The sequence below is a fragment of the Crocodylus siamensis genome, chromosome 4 (assembly GCF_052110815.1).
Source record: "Crocodylus siamensis isolate JL-2025a chromosome 4, ASM5211081v1, whole genome shotgun sequence".
In the NCBI taxonomy this organism is placed as follows: Eukaryota; Metazoa; Chordata; order Crocodylia; family Crocodylidae; genus Crocodylus; species Crocodylus siamensis.
In genome coordinates this window covers 70,033,454-70,058,521 of record NC_143398.1, presented here as the reverse complement: position 1 = coordinate 70,058,521, position 25,068 = coordinate 70,033,454, and the positions used below count along the sequence as shown (strand labels likewise).

General features: G+C 43.4%; 1 protein-coding gene across 1 annotated transcript in view; it reads right to left on the bottom strand.

Moving 5' to 3' along the window:
* TRHDE (thyrotropin releasing hormone degrading enzyme) overlaps positions 1-25,068 on the bottom strand; it is a 321,603-nt gene that overhangs the window by 133,226 nt on the left and 163,309 nt on the right.

Genomic DNA, 25,068 nt, shown 5'->3' with positions numbered 1-25,068 from the left:
GTCTATGTGCTTTGTGGGGTCACTAATAATATAACGCTGATTATTAGTATTAGTTTATTAATTATGGTATTAACTGTAATATCGAAAACTAGGGTGATGAAGCTAAGCTCCTTTATAAAGAGTTTTGAAAAATACAAATAATAAAAAGTTCTATGTAAGAGCTAGGAATTATGATTACTACTAAAAGTATTACTAATACCTCTTAATATTTCTCACATCAACACATAATCACATTATTCCTTTACATACTGAAACGTATTACCTTGTATTTCTTTGTATGCTGTGTGTGCATGTGTGAGTGAGATCCAGGGGAAATGTTTGTGTATTTTCACTCTCTGCTTTCAAGGTCTAAAATAGGCCACAGTTACTAAATATTTTTCTCCTACACTGGTATTTTATTTTCAGCAGAAATACCTTTCAGATCTTCTTTGATTGATGTAGTTATAATATCTCACTTTGCAGTTCAATTTCAGCAGAACTGAATTTCAGGCCTTCCAATCTCATTACTCAAATACTGTATGTAATCATGATCACTATACCCCAAAAATGAGCCTGCTGACTTGGAGACAATTCAAATATGATACCACATTTCAGCAATTTCAATTACAAAGGAAGACTCAGGAGGCTGGGCTAATTCCCAAACAAAGAGAGAAATAGTTCATGTACCTGAAGTTTTTAAGGCTAGAAGGACTATTACAATCATCCAATCAGACCTCTGGTACAATTCAGATCACAGATTCAAACATTTCAATTTGTATCCATCCCATACCTTCACTTTAAACTACATAATATCTTGCAGAAAGTTGCATGTGATAGAGACTCCGCCACAAAGTATTTCAGTTATATCTTGCTTTTCTTATTGAAAATCTGCGTGTTATTTCCACTGGCTCTTGCTATGACTTTTTCAGCTAGACCAGCAGTTCCCAATCTATAGTATGGTTACCACCAGTGATGGGCAGAGAACCTGTCAGTGGTATCCATTAACAGATTTATTATAATTACTTTATATGACAAAAATGTGCTGGTGGTACTTAAGGTTGAACTGAAAAAATTGCTGTTGGCACTTAAAGTTGTATCATTTTAAATTCGTGGTGCACAATCTGGCAGAGTTTGGGAACTGCTGAGCTAGACTATCCATATTCAGCTAGACTATCCAGCTGTCAAGAATCATAAATCCTTCTACCAAGTAGGGACTTGTAGACCATGATTAAGTCATCTTTAACCTTATCTTGGATAAATGAAATAGAATTTATTAAATCTATCACTATAAGGTGGAAGGCAGGGTGGCACCTTAAGGCTCATCCACACATGCAGGCATGTGTGCTTGCAGCAGCTCAAATAGGAGCAACACAAATTTGACCCGGAGATTTTTGCCTCAGCACACATGCCCGGACATGCACTTCAGCGTGGGGCAAGGTGCATCACTTGAGGCAAAATACTCCTGCCCAGCTCCTCTCCAATCTACAGCCACAGGTGCTGGCCCCAGCAATATAAAAAACTGCCCTGGCCAGCAGCTCAGGGCTACTTGCCCTCAGGAGCTTCTGAGGCCCAGCCAGTTGGTATCTCTGCGGACACTACCCATTGTGCCAGCTGGACCGCTGAAGCAGCCCTGACCTGGAGTGGTCCCTGTGGCAGAATACCCTCCCTGTCTGTCTCCAAAACAGCGCTACCTGACAATTTGGTTACCATGGTCACTCCTCTGCCCCATCTCTTCATGTGGCCCTAAGTTGTAACCTGAGCTGGATACATTCCTGCTCCCTCTGCCTACATGACTGGCATCACATACCTGGGTGAGGGGCTTGGGCTCCCTACTGTTCTGAGCAATGCCAGTCTATCCAGCAACCAGTGTTGCATTTCAAATTGGGTGGCTGGCAGCCAACAGTTGCTGGCCTCCACTGGACCAAGTAAATGAGGTCATAAGTTAAGGACTGTCCAGGAGGAGGGGCAGCAGCCATGAGGAAGACTCAGAGAGAGAGAAGAGCTGGACCATCTGAAACTTGCTCTCTCTCTCAAAACTCATGATCAGTGAACTGCCTGCCTCCAGAGGGAATCTCCACCTGCCTCTGGGTGATACTTGTGAGTAAGCTACCTGAGAACTAACTAGATATATAGCTTGCAGCAACTCAGATGCGTGATCAAAGGCTACCCAGCCACCCTATTTGCTCTATGGGATTTCTCTGATATTGCTCTACCCTGTACCCTGTTCCAAACCTACTCCTTGTAACTAATAAATTTCTCCTTTGTACCTAGCATAAGACACTTATTGGGAGAGGGCCTAGATTATGCCTTGGAGTCCCCTTGGTTCAGTTGACTCAGGGACACCACTATTTATGCTTCAAACTAAGGGAAACACCCCAAGTTCTTGCAGTGAGTTAAGCACTCTCAAGGACTAGTAGGCCTATGTTTCCCAAGGGGTGCAGGACTATGAACAGTCCAGACCCTGTGTGGTGGCGATGTTACTCCCAGACTAGTGGGTGTGCTCCAGGAAGGGGGTTGGCCAGATGTGAGGCATCCCCAGGGAGGCACTTGGAGCCTGGAAGGTGGTCGGGTGCAGTGAGATGGGTGGTTCAACGCAGGAGCACCCCATACTGGCCCACCACAGCCCCTGGCCCATCTACCCACTGCAGAAGTCTGGTAGAGGGGGCTGCTGCCTGTCTGTGACCTGCTGCCACCTGCAACAGCATCCGACCCCTTGGACCTCCAGCCCCATGGCTGCATGCCAGCCACACCTGGATGGGGTGCCCCTGCTCTGCCATCTGGGTAGCTGTTGCCCAGAAGATGTGCCCCATTTTGAACTGTCCAAATGTATCCTCTTTGCTCCAAATGGCCAACAGGTCAGCCACTTCATCTGCCCTTTAGCTGGGTCCCCAGTAGGGCTGTGCAAAGCTTCGGTTGCCAATTCAATTTGGAGGAGATTCGGCCCAATTTGGCAGCCAAATCTCCGAATCCAAATCAAATGGAAGACCCATTAAAAGGTTCAAATCAAATCTGAAGCTTCCAAATCGATTCAGAAAAGAATCAGATTTAGATGGGCCGGGGAGAGCTGGACAGCTGCACAGCTGGACAGCTGCAGGTTCTCCCATAGCTCCAGCTGCACCTGCCTCTCGACAGGTTGGGAGAGCCTCAGGAGAAGCCGCCATGGCTACCCTGCTCGGCTCCATTCACTGCCTGCCCCCAGCCTCCTGGCACTTAAAAAAAAAAAGCCCCGCTGGCTCTGGCAGTGAGGATCACAACCTCTAAGGGCTCATGGCAGAGTTCCCCCATGCAGCACAGGGCAGTGGGGGGCAGCGGGGATCACCTCCCCCCACCTGGTACCCGCATGGCAGCTGCTCCATGGCATAGGCACAGCATGGCTCAGCAAGGCACTGTGCACCAGGTGAGGGATGGGGCCAGACAAGGCAGCCATGGGAACTTCTCCTGAGGCTCCCTCTGCTAGGGCAGAGGCAGGCAAAGCTGATCTGAATCTCTGAATTAGTACTGAATCTCTGGTTCTGATTCCACCTAACTGAATGGGGACAGTGATTCCAATCACCAAACTGAATCACTGTCTTCTGAATCCACATTGAATACTTCCTTAGTCGCACAGGCCTCGTCCCCAGTGCTGGCCCTGGACAGGCTCCTCTGCCTGGGTCTTGTTACTTGTCTCACCAGCAGGGGTCCTGGTGTTCCCTGTTTTAAAATTGCAGATTCTCTGATAAGAAACCAAAATTATCTTATTAAATACCCAAAATAGTGTTCTTTTGCTATTAATATGAAATGCCACTATATAGAGAGAGAGATCAACTGGGCAATGTTTTATTGATATATTTACAAATTTAAAGCAATTTGGAAGCCTACCAGTACCTCTACCATCATAATAAAATAAATTCTAAATATCTGTACACTTTGGCATTAACTTTTAACTTTTTTGTCATAGAAAAATCAGAACTGCCCCTACCCCATTCACTCACCAAGATGAACAGTGCTGAGCAGCACTGATATGTCAATGCCCTGCCCCTGGCCTTGCTCCTCACTCTCAACCCACAGCCTTACCCCAGTCCCAGTCCCCTCACTCCCGATCCACAGGGCCAGGTATGTCTGTGAGGGGTTTTTTGGGGTGGCTTGGGGATGTAGGGTTTGTCAGGGGATTGTGGGGGGACTGCTCAGGAAGGGTAGGTTCCCTGCCCCCTGCAGGACACAGCCTCCTTGCACAGCTCACCAACTGTCCCCCCCCCACAGGGGCCACAGCTCCCCCCAAATGGGCCACAGCCTCCCCACAGGGGCCAAAGCCTCCCTGCAGGGCCCGGACTGCCTGTTGCGCCAGGCCAGGTCCTGTGTGCATGGACCCCACCCAGGCCAGTTCCATTGTTTGTGTAGCAGGGCACCAAGGTGCCTGCTACTTGAAGAGCCAGAGTAGCAGCTCAGGTGCCAGTTGCTAGGGGCAACCGGAAGGAGCTAAGGACACCCACCTGTCCAGTCAGCTGACTGAAAGGGGCAGGGCCTGGCTCCTATATAAATTGTAGGCCAAAGGCCAGGAGGAAAGGCAGCTGACGGCCAAGGAGGAAGGAGCTCAGGTCTGAATAAGTGAGAAGGAAAAGGCTTGGATGTGCAAGCAGCTAGTGACATGGGTGAGAGATGAAACACCTGTGGTGTGGTTTGGAGGATGTTTTAGCCATAAGGCATAGATTTGTTTATAGCCCGGGGCTTGTGTTTTGGTTGTTGTTACACCAGAGTTTCGGGCAAGGCTATAAGGGGATGGAGGAGGTCTCATAGGGCAACCACATTACAGTGAACCCCAGCCCCAGAGACAGGGGCAGCACTGCTGAGAAGGCCCAGAGAGAGAAGCAGCGACTGTGAAGCCAAAAAGAGTGCAGCAGAGTGAGTGGCCTCCCAGACTGCCAGGAAGGACAGTGGAGGGAGGGCGTTGACCCAAAGCATCCGAAAGGACACAACAGAGGGGGAGATGTCATCCCCGAGCGCCAAGGCAAAGGCGCAGTATTGGGAGAGGGCTGACCCCGAGGACCCTGGAAGGCAGAACAAAGAAGGTCTTGGAGAACCTGAGCGCCAGTGGGGCACGGGGTGAGCGAGAGGCCCCAGAGAGAGGGCAGCGAGAAGCCCCAGAGGGTGGGTAGCAAGAAGTCCCAGAGACAGAGAGGCAGCGACTGCCATTGAGCACCATGAGGTACAGAATGAGGCGGGGCTCCAGAGAGCCTGAGAGGGACAAGACTGGGAAGGGACAGAGCATCAACAGGGCACGGAGCAAGGCAGGATGCCAGGGAGACCGAGGCAGGCCCAGCACATAGCAGGAAAACCATAGCCAAGGGAACGAAGGGCAGCCTCCCTACTATAAATACACAAGACCAAAGACATGGCGGGCGAGATTCTGAGGGTGCTTAGAGAATGCTTGGCATGGTACAGAAGGTGGTCCCTAGGGGAGTGCACGGCGATCCTAGGGCGCCATCCTGCTACAGTTTCATAGTTTCTAGGGTCAGAAGGGACCTAAACAGATCATCAAGTCTGACCCCCTGCCCTGGGTGTGAACGAGTGCTGGGATCATAATACCTCAGCCAGATATCTATTCAACCTCCTCTTGAAGGCCCCCAAGGTAGGGGAGAGCACCACCTCCTTTGGGAGCCCATTCCAGAGCCTGGCAGTCCTAACCGTAAAATAATACCTCCTGACATCAAGCCTGAACCTGGTCTCAATCAATTTGTGGCCGTTATTCCTTGTTATCCCAGGTGGTGCCCAGGGGAACCGAGCCTCACCTATTTTCCACTGGTCCCCCCTGGTGAGCGCCCAGAACTGGACACAGTACTCCACCTGCAGCCTGACCAGCACCACATAGAGGGGAAGGATCACCGCCCTGGACCTGCTTGTGATACATCTGTAGATGCACTAGAAGGTGCAGGTAGCCTTACTGAATGCGTCTTTGCATTGGTGGCTCAAGTCCATCCTGGAGTCAGAAATGACTCCAAGATCCCTTTCAGCCACTGTGTTGTTGAGAAGGGTCCTCTATGTATGTTGCAGATTCCTTCTCCCTAGATGCAGCACCTTGTACTTTTCTGCATTGAATTCCATTCTATTCTCATCCACCCACTTCTGTAACCTGTCTAGATCTAATTGGATTCTGTCCCTCCCCTCCAATGTGCAGACTTCTCCCCACATCTTTGTGTCATCATGCTTTCCATGCCCACCCATGCATGCAGGACCCAGGCTGGTGTGACACACGGTCCCCACGAGTGGCATGGGGCCCCGGGTGACAGTTTGAGTGGCCTGGGACTGCCCAAAGGCAACTAGCGCCAAGCTGAGCTGGGCAGGACCCACACAATATGGCACAGACAGTACTGGGTGCTAGGTGGTGAGGGCTGAGCCATGCTGCCCCATGCCACACTGTAGGGAGCTGTGCCAGGAGGCCCCGAGCACCCCGATGGCTGCTGCTGCTGCTGTGGGTGAGGTGTGGGCCCTGTGGGGAGACTGTAGCCTCTGCATGGCGGCTCTGGACCCTGAAGGGGGACTTTGGCCCCTGTGGCGGGGCTGTGGCCCCACGAACAGTGTGTGCAGCCATTCACTGCTTTCAGGAGCCACACAGGTGGGGAATATGGAAACAATGGGAGGCAAGGAGGAGAAGGACGTAGGAAAATAGGAGAATGGGGTACACACAGAGGTGCTGGCATGGGGGAGTAGATGGGCTTGCAAGGAATCCATAGAGAGGGAAGGAAGGGTAGCCCATAGGGAGGATAGTGGAAAAGCATGGAGAAATGCAAGCCCCTTGTGTATGCAATACTTGCAGAGCAAGAAAATGTGTGACCCTGTAGTTATCTGAATGGCATGGTGTCAGTGAGCATATAACTTTCACTGCACATCAGTACAGCAAGCAATGAACTAGACAGAGTACAATGAATCTACACGGTTTTATACCATCTGTAAACTCTTGCAACTGAGACCAAAAACTACATACAAGATCCAAAATCACAGACAAATATGCTTGTGCATAGGTCTCTCTTTGGACCCTGTCATCACTCTCTGAATACCAGGACAGGCTTATAGCCACTTTGCTCCCCCACATCACCCGAAGCTAAGTGTGCCAGTCCTGCTGCTCTGCCAACCTTTGCCTTTTTGAGCAATGACATATGGAGCCTTGAGACCTGAACTTGACTCTGTTGCAGGGCAGAATGGCCATTTATCATCGATTTAAGTGATCTCCTCCAGGCAGCAGGTGACTCGGTCCACTGTCAAGCTGTAAAACCCATCAGATTCACAGGTCAGATGGAACAAACATCCGTTCTATTCATAAAATTGCACCTATTCTCCTGATAGTGTAACACCTGACCTATGTTAAATCTGGAAAGAAAATACTCTGTTTTTACAGAAGTGCCTATTCATGCAATGTTCTAGGTAATAAATAAATGAAAGATAATACCTAGCATTTTCCATTACTAAATCTTAAAGTGATTTACAAAGGAGAGCAGGTGTCACTATGCCTTTTTTCACAGATGGGGAAAAAACAAGAGGCATAGGAAGGTGAAATGATTTACCAAAGGTGTCCCAGTAGCACATTCTGGAGTAAAACCTAAATTTCCAGAGCCCAGCCCAGTACTCCAGCCAGTAGGAAACACTGCTTATTTAGGTTGCTTCCAAATATCAGAGACAGTGCAGGCTTTGCTCCACAGAGGTTACACTTCTTTTTCTTTTTTTAAAGGCAGACCAAATAGACAGAGAGCTAAAGGATTACAGAAGGAATGGCCATCACATAAGATGGCCTGGTCATAATTTAGAACATTTTGATAACGGATTTTTATGGCATAGTGATTTTGCACAAAGGAGACAGAGTCCTTGCTAGTGTAAATCAAGTCCACTGAAGCCAAAGGAGCTATGCTGATTTATATTAGCTGAGATGCTGGGCATACCAAACCAGCCAAACAAAACAACTACATGGAGATGGAGTTAAAGTTGAGACTGCATATTTAATTGGTCCTGGGTATTACCGTAAACTGCATCTGATTGGAGGGCTGGTGGCAACATGGTGGGGTAGCTCCTATTACCTCCAGAGTAAGGAAAGTATGCGGTGCCTTAAAATCCTAGCCCCTACAGTTGGCTCAGTAGAAGATATCACAAAAAATCCTTAACTCCGGTGTATTTTCTGGACCATCATGGCTACAACATTCCAGCCTTACTACAAAAATAATTATATTGATTTTTGATTTTTTTCAAAACCAAGCACTAAAAACAATGCAGGATTAAGATTTGATTTTAAAACAAATCTAAGCATTCCAAAATAAAAAGGTAACGGCATTTAATTGACCTGCTAGTCTTATATTAATCAGTCTTGTACTAATATGAAACATGATAATTACATTTTATTGTCACTGAAATTAAAATGATGTTTAAAGACCCACTCAATATTTATCTGTTTTTCTCCCCTCCCCTCATGGTATCATTTCAGGGCAGAGTTAAGGTCCTTAAAAAGTTAAGAGAATAATTTTGTAATCAAGATAGATTTCAATTACTATTAACTCACTAATGGATTAATGGATTTAATTGCAAACTCTTAGAAAAATTACTCAGTAATTATTTTTCATATCAATCCACTGTGATCCTATTCAGCATTCCATACTTATGGACCAAAAATCACATCATTAATTTAAAAGTTGGCCAGAATAGCAAAATGCAACCCATATAAAAGAGGGACTATGAACTATTTGCAGTTGCCTCTTCCATAGCATGCAATCTCCTAGTACTTATGAAATGTGTGGGGGAGGGAGAAGGGTAGGGGCAACAGGACAACAGATTAGCAAAGAGGACCATCTTTCCCCCTCCTTACAAGGGGTACCACTGAAAGGCCCTGAAGGTGAAGACAAGAAGTGAAACAATGTGATAGGAAAAGAAATGACAAGCAAAGGGCTTCTAAGACTCGAGTAATACAACCTGTATCAAGATAGTCCTCTTTGCTACTCTGTTGTGCTGGAAAAGAGGACTATCTTTCCAAATCTCATCAACTAGTGTCTCACCATTATGCTCATAGGAAAATCCTTCTCAATATGAAGCAAGTGTAACTAATGCAAAGAAACCTGCCTGAGTTTTTAGCAGGGGTAAGCAGATCCAGCTGGCAGCCAGACTATCTTCTCAACAGCCCCCACCCACGTTGCTGCAGCTGATTTCCACGGAGACCCCAGTAGTGGTGGTGTCATGACAGCACAGAGTCGGTGTGTCCATGGAGACCAGTCCCAGGAACACTGGCAGGGTGTGCAGCTGGGTAGGGAGCTAATCAAGGGTTGGGGCTGGGATTTTGTGGTGCTGACAGCATGGTCTGGAGCTAGGGTACAGCCACGATCTGCTGCCTGCAATGCCCCTGCCTGAGGTGTGTGGGCAGCAGATTGCAGCTCTGCCCCAGCTCCAGACCACAGTATCACCGCTGCAAGATCCCAGCCCCAAGGCAGCTCCCCAAGCTCCCCATCCAGCTGTACAATCTGCCAGAGCTGCTGGGGCTGGTCTCCATGGAAACCCTGGCCCTGTGCTGTTACAGCACCACTGCTCCTAGGGTCTCCATGGAAACTGGCTACAGCAACACAGGCAAGGGCTGCTTGGAAATGGAGCCTGCCATTGGCCCGCTCGGGCCCACAGGCCAGATTTTGCCCACCCCTGAAACAACTGCAAATCATTTAAACTAACTCAGTATGCCATCACAATAACAACATCCATTCAATCTAGTAGTAGTAGTAGCAGCAATAATTTATTTCAGAGTATGTCTGTACAGAACCATTATTTTTTTTAAATCAGTTACATATTCTGACGAGAAATCAAAATAAGATTTTAAGTCATTTCCATACAATTTGAAAGAAATCAAAATAAGATACTCAATCTAATACAAGAGAGACCACAAAAGATTGCAGAAAAACAACCAAAGGCATGCACTGAAACTAATTAAGTTATTGTTGTGACATTTTTGATCCAGACAAGTACTCAAATCCCAATGGAGATACTTTAAATGTCAGCTAAGTTTACTGTCTCATTACTCTTTGTTACATGCAAGAAAGGAAAGGAATGAAAAGGTACACCAAACTTTTCAATGTGTGGGGTGGGGAGAGGAACTAGGTGGGGCCACTGAAAGATGTAGATATGAATACATTTTTTGACAGGAGCAGGGCATGGTGTTTCATCTTTCTAGGCAAGAGGAACAGGAACATCTAAGCTGCAAAAGTTTGGGAATCATTGTAAGGCCTGTTGTCTAGCTTTCAATAAGCTACTTGTATGACTAATAATCAAAAAATAAAGCCCCCAAAAAAATATTACACAATTTAGTCTCTAAATAAATCAGTTGTTTGCAAAGCAGTAGCAATCAGTGATAGTAGAGTCCATTACAAATATTTATATTGCACAATGTTGTCCTTAACTGTTCATATTTAAGGCTCCTTATATGTATAGTTCAAGGAAGAAAATAAGCCTGCAAAGTTAACTGAAAAGGAAGAATTCAGAGAAAGAAATGTAGAAAGCATCAATGGTTCTTGCATTACATCTCATCAGTATTTGTTTTCTCCTTCCGAAGGCTCCCTACCCACCCATTTTGCTCTTTCTTCTCTCTCTTATCTTAAAACAAGAAATAAATTAGATTTATTTAATATTGTGCAATAATCAGTTCAAAAGCAGTTAACTTAAAATAACTTATAAAAGTACTTGCTCTTCTTTTTCAAGTGCAATGGGAATCTGACTTGAAGACCTATAGTCATTCCTGCTTAGACTCAAATTTCAAGATTGGAGTCAATCTTCTGACAACCAAGATCAATTTGTGTTATCCCAGAGTGTTATGTAGACACTTCATCATCATTGTCATCATTTTTCTCATTCTAAACTGATAATGATGATCAAAGGCCTCAATCCAAACATGGATGCATACATGGCATCATGCCAAAGGACTCCTAATTTAAAAAGAGAATCAACATAGGAAGGATGAGAAGTGATGGAATCAAAATACCTAAACTACATAAAATAAGCATGTTAATTTCATTTTTAAAATAAATCAATGTATATTAAAAATGCAGCCAAGTGCCTCTCCTCTTAAATTATCTTTAGTATGTAGTTAATTATTTATGGGTGTCATTGATATAGCAGTCCTTGAACAAGGATTTGGAGAACAAAGAGGCTTTTTTTAATCACTTTGGGGAAAATGTTCTATGTATGAAGGGGCAGCTTGGAAAAAAGTAGGTGAAGATGGTTGAGTGTTAAGCATATGAAAGGGTAGAGAAGGTTAGTATCATTCACAGAGCTCCATGATAAGATACAAGGGGCACCACTGAAAGGCCCTGAAGGTAAATGGCAAGCAAAGGGCTTCTAAGACACAAGTAATATAGTCTGTATCAAGGAGTGAAAGTTTTTTTAATGACGTGTGGGGGTGGAGAAACATGAGAATCAAATAGGTCAGAGAAGAGGAAATAGTAGTAATGTAGACAGGAATTGATAAAAGCTTGGATTAATGTTTTAGCTGGAAAAGGTCAGGTATTAAAAGTCTTATGCAAGGAGAAGCAGCAAGATTAAGATATAAGAAGTGTGGTCTGAAAACAAGAAGAGTCGTATAATCCACAGGTTACAGGCTAGACTGACAGCTTAAATAATACCTCCATGAGCAGTCACACATTCAACTCAATATCAGTGCAAAGATTATCAAAAATGAGAAAATGTATGTTCAATCAGTTTAAGATGGTCTAAGTGCCCTCCTGGTGTTCCAAATTTGTTCCCTTTCAGACAAGGCTTATCTTCTTACATATACAGGTTTCCCTCCATTTATGCAGGTTCTTTATACATGAATTCACTCTTATGCAATGTGTATATTTAGACCCATAATTAATTATATGCAAGGTAAATTCACTCTTACACGATCAGCATAGATACCGCCCCCACCCAAAAAGGTAAGTCTATGGGGGGAGGGGAAAGGGTCATGACCCTACCAACCCCAGCCCCGGCTGCAGAGGCCCCAGAAGCAGCCGACACCAGCTGCCTGCACCAGGGTATGGCACAGCCCAGGAGCAGAGGTGAGTGGGGACAGGCAGAGCACAGTGCAGCCCAGAGGCTGCAGGCAGCTGGCGCCGACCACTCCCAGGGCTGCTGCAGCCAGAGCTGGGGTGAGTGCTGTTCTGTTCCCTTTGCTTTGCTGCCTTGTGCAGCCCCGGGAGCAGCACTCCTCGCCCTGTCCCTTCCCTAGTCCCAGCCTCACTCCCTGCCTCCCTCACCACCATGGGAACCTATCCCTATTTGTTACACTGTAAAGTAGGTTCACTTTATGCAAATTCAATTTATGCACAGTTCTCTGGGAACACATGTACAGCATAAATGGAGGGAAATCTGTACTAACTTTAACGATCACTACATTTCAATGATTTGCAACCGCTGCAAGTGAATGCGAGACAAGGCCCTCAGCAACTGTCAGTGGAATGAGTTGAACCATATAAGTCGGAGCAATCTTCTCTCTCAAAGGTACACGGTTTCAAACGCAGATGCACATTTCACCACTAAGTAGAACAGATACCGAAACAACATACACTAAGTATAGTGAAGTTTATACAAAAATTATCACTTAAGGCATCTTTTCACACGATCCGGGGAGTCTATGCTGACACATTCTAATTAGAACACATTGGAGTGGGTGTTGGGTATGTGTATAGGTGTCCTAAGCATTTAAACAAGAAAAACTTTTATTTAAATTAATAGACCTCCATTCTGTTGAAGGAGACTTAACTGCCAGCATGACAAGACCACTGTCAGAGAAAGGAGAGAGTTAGTTATATATCATGAGGAAGTTGAAGTAAGATCAAACTTGCCACAGATAAGCTGTCTACTCCCCTAACTGTTCCTCTGGAAATCCTGATTTCTCTGTACCTCTTCATCCTACAGGCACTACATAAGCTTCTGAGTGTCTAGAGTTGCAGTTACTGCTACAGAACAGCTTGCAGGTGAGAGAGATGTGACTGAGGGCAGAGGATAGACCAAGGGTTTTCAACCTTTTTTAACAAGTGTACCCCTTTGCCTCAAAGCTTCAGCTCACGTACCACCTTATATTTTTTTCTTGGTTTTAAGGAGTGGGGTGGGGGGCAGATCAAGCCCCCATGATGATGGAGGGAGTGGGGCTCGGGCAGGGGCAGGTGCTGCACAGCTGGAGCGGAGTCACGAGAGTGGTTTGTCCAAGAGATGCAGGGGGGTGGGGGAGTTCCTGCCGCTGCGCATACCCCCAGATCTGTGCATAGGCTGGAGACAGCTGCTGCTGCAGGCTGGACTCTGCACCCTGCTGTCTCAAGAGTTGTGTGATACCACGTGCTGGCTGCAGCCGGGTGGGCAGGGGGCAGACACACTATCTAGCGATCTGGAAAAGTCATAGGCAAGTTTGCTGAATTCCACAGCCCCAAATGTCCTTTGATGAGGGACACTGTTTTGGATATGTCAGCCTGTACCAAAGACTGGTGCCTCTTGGCTTTCATTGGATCCCTAGAAAAACCCTGCTCTCTCACCATGAGATAGCAGGGAAGTATCAGCAGACCAGTACCACTTCCTACAGATCTGATCACCATAGATCAGTGTCATGCACTATAATGGGACTAAAGGAGTCAGCTAGCCATGTTTCAGCCTGGATTATGCAAGAGGACAGCCAGACATTGGTCATGGATGCTCCTAGCACACCACTTTTCAACATCAGAAACAGAGTAGGACAAAATAGAAGCTTTCTTTGGTAAAGGTTAAATAAAAACTGAATGAAAAACTTCATAATTTGGCCCATACCTTTTGAAAATAATTGGAATAACACACTTTTCCATCTGAAATGCCCTTCACAAGTATTTATAAAACTGAAAAAGTAGGAATATGTTTTTAGAAAAGTCGATCATAGTGTTAATGGAATTCTGAAGACTTCTTCCAAAGAGAATCCTGAAGTATTCTTTAATATATTAACATAACTTCATTTTATATTTTAAAGATCGCTTCAGACTAGACATAAGGAAAAACTTCTTTACAATTTGAATGCCGAGGGTTTGGAACAAGCTCCCCGTGAGGTGGTATAGTCACCCACCCTGGCGATCTTCAAAAAGCATCTTGATGCCCATCTTGCTGGGGTCATGTGACCCCAGCAGTCTTTCCTGGCTAAGTGCAGGGGGGCTGGACCCGATGATCTGTAAGGTCCCTTCCAGCCCCGAACATCTACGAAACTATTAAAAGTTCCTGAATTCATAAATTACTGCCTATTTTTCAAAACCATAGATCATTCTCTGATTCAAAATCCAATTAAATTATGAGGCTAATATGCTGCAAAGCACTTACACAAGGACTTACGCATATTTTGTCACCTGAGTACTACCCAACATGTAATACCCATCATTTTTGCAGAATAAACATTCCTTGTTGGTATTAGACAACCACAGCTGGATGCCCATATGAAACTTAGCTTATAAGGAAAAACACAGCATGAACTATAGTTAGAGAACAAAGCATGTCAGACATAATATAAACGTGACATTTTTTTAAAACTCTTACATGAAATTAAGAAACTAAATGAAAGTTCAAACAGCTAATGGATTTTGCAGGAAGTTAACACTACATATTGTGCTTTGACTGAAATGCAGCTCCCAAAGTAATATGCAAAATACTGTTACATGTAAGAAGAACAATATGTGCATGCAACAGTTTTTATTTTCTAGAGCTAATAAGAATGAATATAAAATTAATTCAACTAAATTACCAGGCTGCATTACAAGTAATACACTGAATTAAATGAATCTTGGTGAACATTACCCATGTTGCTTCCAAACAGAAAGCCAGAAAGTACAGACAATCAAAGCCCAAGGCTGACTCGATTCTGTACAGGTTAGTCTAAACTGCATAGATTGAACTGAGAAGGAAGTGAACAGACATTCTGGAAATACAGCCACATGCCTGAGGTGGCTCACACCAGAAGCTGTGGGAGTGCTAGAGCACGTCTTCCAGCCTTCTGGCCACTGCTGATGGGAAGGGAGGGAAGATGGAAGAGAAAACCCTCCGAGGCTTTTCCCCACTTGCTGCTTGAGCTGGGGGAGGAGGGATGTAGCCAGCCTTGGCCAGCCCACTGAGTATGAAGGGGAGAGGGTTTGCCAGGATACCAGCTGAAGTGTGCCAGGGTGGGAGAAGCCCCTCACAGGCTGTTCCCCTGTTCCCTGCTTGAGCGGAGCAGGGCGGGCATGGCCAGGCTCCACCTGGACCAGCACACAGAGGGGGGAGGGGGTTTAAACCCATTCCCTGGCCCGCACAGGACCCTAGCTGGGATCCGCCCAGTGACAGAGCACCCAGGGTGCTGTCTGGGCGGGTGAGGGGGTTTCAACTCCCCTCCCCCTCTGCGTGCTGGCCTGGCCTGGAGTCTGGCCATTCTCCCCACTCTCCACTTGAGCAGAGAATGGGAAAAGCCTGTCAGGGTCTGCTCCACCCCCCACCAGGCAGACCCCAGATGGGAAGGGGGTTTCAATCTCCCTTCCATCTCAGCCTGTTATCTGGGCCCGGAGCCTAGCCACATCCCCCACTCTCTGCTCAAGCAGGGAATGGAGAAAAGCCTGTGAGGGGCTGCTTCCCTTTGCCTCCGCCAGGCAGATCCTTGCTTGGGTCCAGAACCATGTTCTCACCCATGCCCTTCTCAGCCAGACATGTTCTGCTGGAGGGGCCAACCATGCTCTGCTGGAGGGACCAGCACAGCCTAGGACTGCAAAACATCCTGGAATACTGCAGGCGCTGTGATTTAACTTGAACCAGGAAGGGGTCTGAGACAGAAGTTCCATAAACCGGTTTGATCTAAATCAGTTCAGTCTGATACTACATCCATTCACGTTTGTCTTAAATCAGTTTCAGCCATTTTGAAAGTAGTTTGTGCACACCAAACTTCTGTTGTACTACAGATTTGAACTTAAACTTAAACTTCTGTCCCTAGCCTTAATCTCTGTTGAGTCCCTAGTATGGCCTTAAGAAATCAACTAGTCCTCTGAGTACCCCATCTAGATAACTGGCAGCTGCACAAAATGTAGGACTACTTTCATAAACAGATGTTGAATCAGCACTGAGCTGTCTTGGGGCAACAAAACAACCTCCAAAATAACTGATTATTTTTTTCCTCCAAGATAATAACTTTAAAACAGCAGCCAATACCTGACTCTACAGTAGAAATCTGCAAAAACATTTTATTCTTAAACCTATCTATTCTTGAAAACAGATCCCTTCACCAGTGACAGACTTCCTTCTGCAACTGTACTGTTTCCACGCAAAGTTATATAGTACTCATACACCACAGAGCACTCCTAAGAGCTCTGTATTAAAATTCTCCACCAAATTGTGAAAAAATTAAGATCATTTCCCTGTCTCCTCTAGAAGTGATAAATCCTGTCTACCAGAGATGGTTTACCCCCAGGAATCATAAGAGAGTACTCCTGGAGTTTGGTTTGTTTGTTTTGGTTTGTTTGGTTTTTTCGGGGGGGGGAGAGTAGGTTTGGTTACCTACCTAGATAGATAGCACCTATTTCTACCTCAGTTTTCACAAGCTGATTTCTATAGAATTCTGTCTATATACTTACTATATATTTTTCAAAAGCAAGCTGAAATGTGTCTGAGAAAAACACAATTTCATACACAATTATTAACAGAGTGGGATTGCTTCAATCATTGATAATACTTGCATTTTTCATAAAATAAGAAAAACGAACAGATTTCCCAATACCTGTTCTTCCCGCTCTGTGATACAAAAATACAATGTTCAAATGCTACCCTAAAGAGTTTCCCTTTACACATCAGTGAGAGCCATGCCAGTATTTGAAAGAAAAACAGAAAGATGACACAAAGTAAAGCATGGATAAGAGGCTGCACTCTGATTTATCTGATGAAATGCAAAGAAATCCATCTGACAGAAAACCAGGAAATACAAGTCTGCCCACTGAAATGTTGTACGCTACTGAACAATTCTTCTCTGGAATGAATGTTGACATGTCAAAGCTAGAATAACTCTTTGAGAAAATGATCAGAAGCTCAAGTTTCATGAATACTTTCTGACAATATATTTGGAAGAAACGTTTTTATGTTTATCAGGCCTACACCGGGCACGTTCTCCAGAAGTTACTCTTCTCCTGTGAATCTCCTGCCAAAAAGACATTTCACCTACCAAGTACCACTGCAAATGATGGTTGTTTTTTCATGAGACTAAACACAGCACCATAATGCATAAAGTACAATATAACAGTACAGCTGATTATATCACAGAAAAGATGGAAATATAGGGCTCACCCTGAAGCTCTTGATCCAATAGTCCATGATCCAATAAAGCACTTAAGCTATCTGCATGATGCACTAATGTGCAGTAGAATTAGTCTAATGCACATTTAGCATCTCATATAGATCAGCCCAGTGTATGATAATGACATAAACTGTACTACTGGACTCAGTCCATAACTTTTAGTAAAAGGAATTACTTCATTTACCCCTTTTTCAGTTTAACAGTATAGATTGACAAGCACATTCTGCCTGAAAGGTCTTAATCTTTTTCTATTAATAACCTCAATTTCCAGTGAATATTAAACATGCAAACTTGTAATTAATTTAACGCCAATTGATATAATATGGATATTCAGCAGTAGCTGTGGTTGACAGTGCTTATAAAAATAGAGTATCCTTTAAAAAAAACAGGAATTCAAAGAAAACAGGTCATTTTAATGACAAGAAGAATGTATTTAGGTTATCTTTCGAATTTTATCTACAAACTTAAAACTAGCTATTGTAATCTGTAAACCTTGTAGAATAATTCATTTCTTTATTAGATGTTAAGTAAAGTCTCTTACTCTTGAGATGAAAAACTGCAAGATTTTTGTGATGCCAAAAACTTATATGGGATGTGCTGAAGAAGCATAGGCTAAATACTGTAAGAAATGAGTTTTTCACTGGCAAATCATAATCATTAACTTTTCTGAATAACACAGTCATTCTGGGGGCAGATAAATACTCAGATGACCAACTGATAACATGAGTTTTGATGAAATGTTAGACTTGGAAATCTATTCTCTTGCAGATTTTTAGGAACAAGCCATAGCAAACAGAATTCAGTGGGAAATAACCATAAATAAACATGTCCTTCAGGTGGACTTTACAATGTCCTTTTCCTTTGAATATCAAAATGAAGTACAAGCTGTTCAGTCGTCCAGACAAAATGTTGCTGGGACTCCATTTACTACAGCAGTTTTATTTAGCCTCTCCACCAAAACCTCGCTTATATGTTCTGACACCACTGACAAGGACGAAAAGCACAGTATATTTTTTCATTAAGCGCCTATATGAGGAAATCTTCAAGGATGGACAAACACAAGAGGCTGATGAGATTATTTACACAGATGAACCATCATCAGAGTTCAAGATCAGGATTGAATAAAGCAGCAGTTCTCAAACTCCACTGCACAAAGGATCTCTTTCAACAATAAAACTAAGTCCATGGCTCCCAATTACTCCAAAAGATAAAAAAGACAACAAATCCCTGTATAGGGACATTTCAACAGTACTAAAGAATGCATGGTTATAACTAATTTCATTTCCAAGAGGAAACACATCCCTAGTGTTCATCATATTACCAGACAGCAGCAGAGAGAGTTCATGAGCAAATAAAATTGCACGAGAACTTGGTGCTACTGCAGACAGCTTTGGAATTTTTGCTTTTAGTCACACAGGAAGAGAAACGGGATATTAGAATCAGACTTCCTCTTTATTTTTTATTAATCTAAACTGAATGTGTTGTAAGGTTTGAGTTTTCAAATCTCATCAACATCACAGGACTTCATCAAGCCTTCTGTAGCCAAGGATGATAAATTGAATTAACCGTTGCAGTAATTCAATCAAGAAACATAGTTTCATATTTGTTATTGCTGTCTTTCCTTGGGAAACAAACTGTTTCAAGACTTCAGCTGTAGGCCATTTAGCTAGTTGGGGTGCTGGGTTTAAGGTCAGCTTGTATGTTTCAAACACACACAGATCAGTCAAACCAAATGTTTCTGAATTCTCATAGCACACGTGAGGCAAAAGGACACCTTCTGGGTCCAGATTTTGATTTTATAATAATAAAGCCAAGCATAGATACATTTTAGCGCTGGAAAGATTCTGGAGGAATTCAAGCTAATAAAATACATTTGCCAGATAGACACTAGGAAAGCATGTCTATTTATGACCTTCAAACTAGCTTGATATGGTCAAAGAGAAAAGCCCTTACCTTCTGTCTGAGCTAAAGTTGATAACTGCATGACCTATCTGGTACCACCAATACATGACAGTGAAACAGGGTCTTTTAATCTTGTGTATGTTTATATATGCATAAATGGCAGCTTATGTATAGTTATGTCTCTCTCCCACAAACATACACGTATCATGGGTATTGCTGAGAAGTTATAAACAATTTTTGTTTTGGCATGAAACATATCTGTTTCAATACTCATGAAGGACACAGCTCTTCTGTATGCCTTTTCCCAATCAAATTGAGTTTCATGTGCTGCAGAAATTTTCAGTGTCTGTTTAGTTGTAACCTTAAAGACAGAAGTTTCTGACACTTTGAAAACACTTTAAAAAACACAGTTTAGAAAAAGAATTGCTACAGTCTCAGAAAGAGACTGGTCTGAGGAAATGTCAATCCTGGAAACACAGGAACACATGCACTGTCTTATATATAACAGTTATCCTTACACATCCAAAGAGTCCTACCTATATGGAAAAAACAACATCTCATTAGTGGGCAAACCAGGGCTGGGCTGCATGGGGGCCAGGGTGCATGGTTGACAGCCCAGAGGTTGCAGTTCGAGGCCACAGCAAAAGCACTCGCAGCGCAGCCTGTCAGTTTCCAACAAATCTGCAAATTCTGCTAAATGCTTTGTCACAAAAATATGAGAAAGGAAGTGGAAAAAACACTCACCTTAGGAAAAAAAACACTCTGTGTCTCCCTCAGAATCACAGTCCAAACTGCCTGTTAGAAAGTATCTCTCTAAAGCTTGTAAGTGCACCATGACAACAAGATTAATTATATGCATGCTTACTTTAGGACTAAGCACTAAAAATCCAATCACCTTGCTTGATACAGTAAGTTTTGTTAAGGTCACAACATGGTAAGGCTGGCTAGAGGTAGCCTGAGTATGTTGAGGGAACCGGGATAACTGGGTGCCATATGTGTACCCACACATCTTTATTGAAGCCTACCTGCCTTAATACTTCTCTTGTATGTATGTACATATTTCTCAGAAAAAAGCCAGCTGATATTTCAAGCATACACAAGCTTAGGACCATTCTCACTTAAGTGTGGAAAGCATAGATGAATACTGAAACACATAGGCCTTCATGTGTACCTAAGTATTCAGGTTGTATTCTGGTGAACTTCACATAAGAAAAAAGGCATATCAGTTTTATCTAAAACATGACTAGCCAGCATGAATCCATTTTGAACAAAGCTCTTACTGAATCAAGACTTAAAAGTTAAGCATTTTCTTAAGTGTCAATTAAGCAAAGTATTTAGATACATGCCTATTTTAAGCATGTACCCACTGGCTTCAAAGGTATAATTCATATGCTTAAACTGGGATAACTAATACTTTCTGAACCGAACAAGTGCTTTGCTAAATCTGGATCTAACTGAACATGGCTGGCACTCACATTGCAAATAGCTTTTTCTAGGACTTTTCTCTCAACAGAATGGAGTTGTTTTCACTACAAGATATTTTCTCTGTAAAATGCAATATGAACAAATGGCTTTTGAAGCAACCGTCTGTACTCTGGGCACTGACCTGCTGTGCTGTCTAGTCATGTAACAGACACCATCGTACAAATATGTACATAGAATTTAGTGTCATTCACAGCCGACATCACAGCTAAATTAATCTGGAAAAACAAAAAGCATTTCCCTTAGACAGCCATGAGAGAATGGGTTGCAAAACTATCTGACTTGTATTACAGGTAATTTGACATAGCTTGATAACATACTACACTTATGATTAACCTATCTGAATAACTGAAATATAACCTTCTTTGCTTTACATTGTACTTAAGTTTCTTCCACATCTAAGGAATCATCTCATATTATCAAAATATGACCATGCTGTTCAGCAAAGATTATATACTGACTTACAGTAGTTGATCCCTATATAGAAGTAACTACTTCTTAGGTGGAAGGAATAACTTTTTTCCAGTGTTTGAGAACAGAAATAAAAAAATATAAAACGCAATGAAAAGATGGATTATGCCAAGAGCATGGGGCCCAGATTTCAGTGAAAAATGGTACATGGAATTTTTTCAAAAGCATTGTACTTAATTGATCAGAGGCCTACTGTTTTCAGTTGTTTAAAATTTTCTCTTGTTGGAACATACTGCTATCATGCACTGTGGAGCTGAACACTTAACTCCCTACAAAGTAAATGGCATTTTGGAGGTTAAACACTTTCAGTCTCTCTTGGTAATATTTCTTTTGCTTATTGAAAAGTTCCTCCTTTTAATAGTTTGCACAAGTCTAGAATGCATTATGCTTTTTTAAAAACTGGCACAAAAATAAGTTTTAAGGCATACAATAAGTATTGAAGTTAAGAAAAGAATGAACATTTTGTCAGGATATGGCAATAAACATTAAATCTTTTCCTCTGCCTAAAAAGGATTCAAACCAATATCTTAATTTGATTTATATTGGATTATTATTAACTCCACTGGGTACTCTCCTCTTAGATTTGGCTGACTTCCGGATGCTCATAGGTAAAAAGATTCTACCAGGTGCTCTATATTGTGACACTCACCATCACACCTGCTCTGGCTGCCATCAAGAACCTTTACTGTCTATACTGAGACAAACATCACTAGCTTTTCCTGCTAGATGACTGCCAACAGCACATTTCTTTATCAAAGCATTGGCCCAGTCAATATGAGCTTTCACTGGCCTTAGAAACCCATCAGTTCTAGCAACCCTGAGAGCACTGTCCTGGTGATGGCTGATCCCTTTGTGATATAGCTGTCTTGTCTTACTTGCTTATTATGGGTGGTTGTTCCTGACTGATTATTGTTACTTAAGTTATTCTTACTTTCTCTGTCTCCCCCTCTGTGTGTGTGTGTGTGTGTGTGTGTGTACACACGTGTGTGCATGTTTGCATGTGTGTAAGCGCAATTGTGAGCGAGAGCAAGCGCATGTGTGCATACAGTGCTGGTACAACTCTCTAGGCTACATTTCATGCTGTCAGTTATTTTTGGTGTGGAAATGCTGTCATGTTTTTCACTTTGATTTAACAATCCCTGAGCTCCACTCTAGTGTTCAACAGGCTATGTTTCCTGCTACGCTTGGGATATAACCAATGTTCCAGCCATTCTGGGGAGGCCAGCATCTTACTTCCAGCTGTGCTAGGAAAATCTATCTAATCTCTGATGCAACATGAGAGATGTACAAGAAGGCTGATTGGATCTTTCTAGTAATATTATTTATTAATAAGCCATCCTGGTTTTTTCCTCTGTACATATTTGTGGCTCCTGTGGGAGGGGACACACATTTCAAAAATTACTAATCACTATGTTTTTAAAACATTCAAACATTATCACCAACAACAGTTCAAGTACAAAGGTATTTTGTAGTGCTACAGTATTTGTTTCACTCTTCTCATAGGCTTAAGTGAATACATGTCTTCAGAGCTTTATGCCCTAAGATTTCTTAGTATGTGCAGCCATAGAGGATCAAAAAAAGGTGGAAATTGAAGATGTATTTAGTTCTCAAAACACTTAAATGGCATACTGTAATTTTAATGTTCATCTCTAACAAGTATAAAGGAAATTGAGAAGGAAGGGGAGCCATTAAAGTGACAGTTGTTAGTTCTTTGTGGCAAGAATGTTTGGACGAGATGGACGTTTTAATTGCGTCTAACAATGACATGAAGCTGATAATAATGAAGGCAATGGCATTTATTGATTCTCATTCTCCTAAGAAAAACTATGTGCAAGCACGTTTTATTGTTTTGTTTTGTCAAAAAGATTATGAAGAGAAAGGATCCATGGGAAACACATACCAGGAAGCCAAGACCCCATAACTACATAAGGCAGAAATTTTAAAACTCCAGAAATTTTCTTTTGAAAACAACCGTAATATGGGGAAAAAATATTTAGCATAGTGATTAGACATAATTTTATTAAATGTCAACTAGGTTATCATTTACTTATCTTTGAAGGCCTGATCCAAAGCCTAATGAAGCCTGTGGAAAGAATTCTAAAGGACTCTAAATCAACCAAGCCAGGAAATCCTAAAATAACCAGCAGAGAAATGTCAATAATAGTATCCATTTTGCAGAAGAACAGGGGGAGCCCAGAAGGGGAATTCCCCACTTGCTCCCTTTCCTTCAGTTCCCGAGATCCAAGGTGCCTCGCCAACGCTGGGATGAGTGGCAGCAACAGCACAAGTGGGGTGGTGAGTGAGCCAGTCCCAACACTGCATGACAGACACACCCCAGGGTAAGGACTTTCCTCTTACCAGTCGCCCCCAGGTTAGGGGGCAAAACACCAGGAGTGCAGGGACCGACAATGGAGATGCTCCAGGATACACGGTAGCTGGCACAGCCCTGGTCCGGCACCTTAGAGCAGGGGTTTTCAACCTTTTTGAATAAGTGTACTGCTGGTGTCCCCCTTTTTAGTAAGTGTACCGGCGGGAGGGGGCAACCAGGCATGGAGTGGGGGGGCATGGCAGGTGGCGAGGCAGCGGGAGCGCAGTGTCTGTGCGGCCCTGCTCTCACCCCAGCCCTGCTCCTGTGATGCAGTGGCACAGGGTGGCAGCACTCCGTCCCCACCCACTGCCGCATACCCTCTGGGAACCTTCAAAGTACCCCAAGGGTACATACCCCTGGGCAACAACCCCTGCCTTTGAGGATTCCCCAGGGAAACAGGGCCTTCTAGAAAAACAGGACCTATCTGGGACCACAGGGGCCAGGGAATGGCAGCTTGTGTGGGCCATGCCTCAGGAAAAGGGAACACCTAATCCCAGTTTACCCCAGGTGGTTCATCTTGTTACAACAGGGGCAAGCCACAGCAAAAGGGCAGAAGCCAATCCTGACAGACAGGGAGAATCCAGTGGAAACCCAAAAGGGATGCAGGAAGCGGTAAAGAAGATCTTCTGATAGAGAGGGACAGTCTCAGATGGTGAGGAGCTGATAACTGTGTCTTAAGGTGCCACTGGCTTGTGGTGGGGAGTGTAAGGGCAAAGGAGCCCCCATTATAGGCCCAGCATCTTGTCAGAGACCATACTGGACTATTTTGCTGGAGAGGGAGTAGCCCTGATGATGGAGCCTTCTGCTTCCTACGGGATAGAATTCTACTGAACTTTTCAATCAAGTCGTAGCAGGCGAGTGTTCTGTGAGGGTGGAAAACTCCCTAGTGGGGTACACAGTGAGGGTCAAGCCACAGAGTGGAGCTTGACCACACATTTCCAGCACAGAAAATATTTCAATACCCTATTTTGTAAGAGTGACCATACAGCATATGGCAGCATGGGCAAAAAAAAAAAAAAAAAGATAGCCACAAAAACAGTGCTGAGAAATATAACATCTGATATTTTCTTGCAATTTTACAAGGTGAAAATTATTTTGACAAATATTTGCCAGAATATTCATATCGCTAGAGACCAGAGAGAAAAATAGACTGGATTTTTATTTCCATCTATGACAAATGGTATTCTGTCTCTAAGTGAATTTACCTAGTGACCTGTACATAGGCATAATAAAGGTACGTGGGAATGAAAACACAGACAAACACAATCTGTAAAATGTAGTCACTGTTTTGACTCCAACAGTTATTAGTATCAGGTCCTCCAGAGGTAGGAGTAAGGAATCTGGAAGTGGACATTTATGAAAAGCCTTGCTTATACTGAAAGCAAAGAGGCATATAGACTTCGGGATTTCTTTTTAAATTATCCTCTTAGCTCTTCTCTTAAGGAAAAAAATCCATGGAATCAATCTAAGAAAACAGCTAAGCAAGAACTTCACTTGAAAAATGTAAGGGTGAAGTTAACATGTTACTCTTAGACCAAAATCCACGGGATGTTAAGGGTATTCAAGTTAGAACATGTTGTGGGCAGTCACA